Source organism: Rhea americana, unplaced genomic scaffold (genome assembly GCF_003343005.1).
Source record: "Rhea americana isolate MKP2758 unplaced genomic scaffold, rheAme1 scaffold_168, whole genome shotgun sequence".
NCBI classification, from domain to species: Eukaryota; Metazoa; Chordata; class Aves; order Rheiformes; family Rheidae; genus Rhea; species Rhea americana.
Window position 1 is genome coordinate 917097 of NW_028185794.1, and position 2399 is coordinate 919495.

Consider the following 2399-nt stretch of genomic DNA (forward strand, 5'->3'; position numbering starts at 1 on the left):
AGTGGGTCGAGCCACCGGCGGGCTCCGGCGCCGGCAGGGTGCCCACGGGTGCCGGCCATGCCCAAGGATGGGGCACGGCGATGGCGGAGCCGCTCCGCCCTGACGCCCTCCCCACCCGACGTCGGAGGGGACAACGCGGCCCGCTGTCGCGTCGGAGCTGCCTGGAGGACCGGCGGGTGGGAACAATATTTTTTTAATTATTGGATTTCCTCGCGGTGATGATTATTGGCCTGGTAGCAGATGGTTGGCTCGGCTAATCCCCCTCCCAAATCCCTGCGCCAGAGCTGGCTTTTTACTGACTAAGAGGAGGGGAGCACGGCCAGACGATAAATTAGCCAAGTCAGCAYGTAGCGCCGTGCCTGGTGGTCCCCAGCGCCGGCTGGGCATCCCCGGGGGGCCRGATGCTGCCCAGGGGCCGGAGCAGCGTGGCGGCGAGCCGTGGCCCCGCTGCGGGTGATCGGGACGGCGCCCGGCGGCTCTGGCCCCGGCGCAGAGTGGGGAGCACCCCGCGGCCGGGCGAGAAGGGAGCAGCAGGCGATCCACCGGCGTACCRGGGGTTGGAGCGGGGTTTTGCGCCAGGAGGGACAGCGATGCCGCGGGTTTGGGGCTGAAATCCAGCAGGTAGCAAGCGAGGGCCTGGCATCAAACGCCAGTGGTGCCATCCACCCCACACCAGTAGGCACCCATGGGCATCTGCGCCTCTGGCCCGTCCAGCGCCCCGGGGACATGCAGCATGGGCACCCGCCAGCCCCGACCCACCAAAACCTGCMGCAGCCCCGCTGCCAGCCCCATGGTGGGTGCCCCAGCCCCCTGCTCTCCTGTCACGCCCCAGCACCCGTGGGCCCAGGCTGGGCACACGGGGTTATTTTTTGCAGGCGCGGGCAGGGCTGAGGATGTTCTAAATGATCTCGAAGCACCTAAGCCCCATCAAAGGGATCGGGGCAGAGCAATCTGACAGCTTGCTCCTCTCCGCATTAACCCAGCGTCATAATTCTGCTGAGGGAGGAGGACGGCCGCTGCTACAGATGGCGGCTGTCAGAGATCTAGGTCAGGATTTGAGACTCCAGGGCTTGAGGCAGGGGGTCSGGGTGCTACCAGAGGGGATGGGGCCTCCTGGTGTGCCAAGAACCTGGGGTGATGGAGARAGGCTACAGCCCAGAGTGATGGATGGAGGCTGCAGGCCATGGGGAGATGGAGGGATGCTGCAGAGCAGGGTGACAGAGGGATCCTGCAGCTTACGGYGATGGAGGAATCCTGCAGCCTAGGGCAACAGAGGGTTCTTGCAGCCTGTGGGGTGGTGGAGAAATGCTGCAGTCCAGCATGAYGGATGGATGCTGCAGCCCATGGGGTGAYRGAGGGATGCTAGCGGTCATGGGGCGATGGAGGAATCCTACAGCCTGGGTTGATGGAGGAAGCCTGCAGCCTTGGGCAACAGCGAGCTCCTGCAATCCCTAGGGTGATGGAGGAATGCTGCAGCCTGGGTGACGGATGGATGCTGCAGCCCATGGGGTGATGGAGGGATGCTGGAGGCCATAGGGTGATGGAGGGATCCTGCAGCCCAGGATGATGAAAGGAGGCTGCAGGTCATGGGACGATGGATGGATCCTGCAGCCTAGGATGACAGCGGGATGCTGCAGCCCATGGGGAGTCCGAAAAAGCCCAAAGCCTCCCCGGGGACTGAAGGGGCGCAGCGGTCCCCGTGCTCAAGCCGGCTGGACTCGGGAGCATCCCCGGACCCGGCCGGGCTCGCCGAGGAAAACCAGGAGGAGGCCACGGTGCCAAGGCGCCTCCTTCGCGCGTTAATCCCGTCCGGGCCCAAAGGCCGGCAGGCGACCCGCTGGGGCGGCCTCGGCCCCTGCCTCGGTTTCCCCCCGGCCGCCGAGGAGCCCGGGGTGCGGCGGCAGCGGCGGCCTCACGCCGGCCGGCGCGTGGGGCCCCGGTTTAAAGGCTAAAGCCTTCAAATCCCAAATTGTGCTGCCCTGGCACCCCGAGGGTTTAGCGGCGGTTACACAACCGCCAGGCCACCTGGCCGGGGCCCGCCTGCAGCGTCAGCGCGCGCCGGTGGTGCCGGCGGCGCCCGCCCGGGCTCCGCGAGCACGTAGCGAGCCGCGGGCGCGATGCGGGCGCGCGGCCCCGCGCCGTGGCTCTGCCCCCCGTGCCGCCGGCATTAGCGTCCATCACACACACCACCACCTCCATCAAGGGCTTGTAATTAATTGCTTTGGGGGGGGGGGGGTTTGCTCTTTAATTACCACTTTTGGCGATTCTGCTCTAAACTCCTTAGCAAAGGGCTTATGCGCTTACAGGGCCCTCCGGGCACCGGCTGCCGGGCCGCGGGGTGCAGGGCCGTGCCCTCGCCCGCCTGGGGACCGGCCGGCTGGAGCTGGGACCCCCGTGAG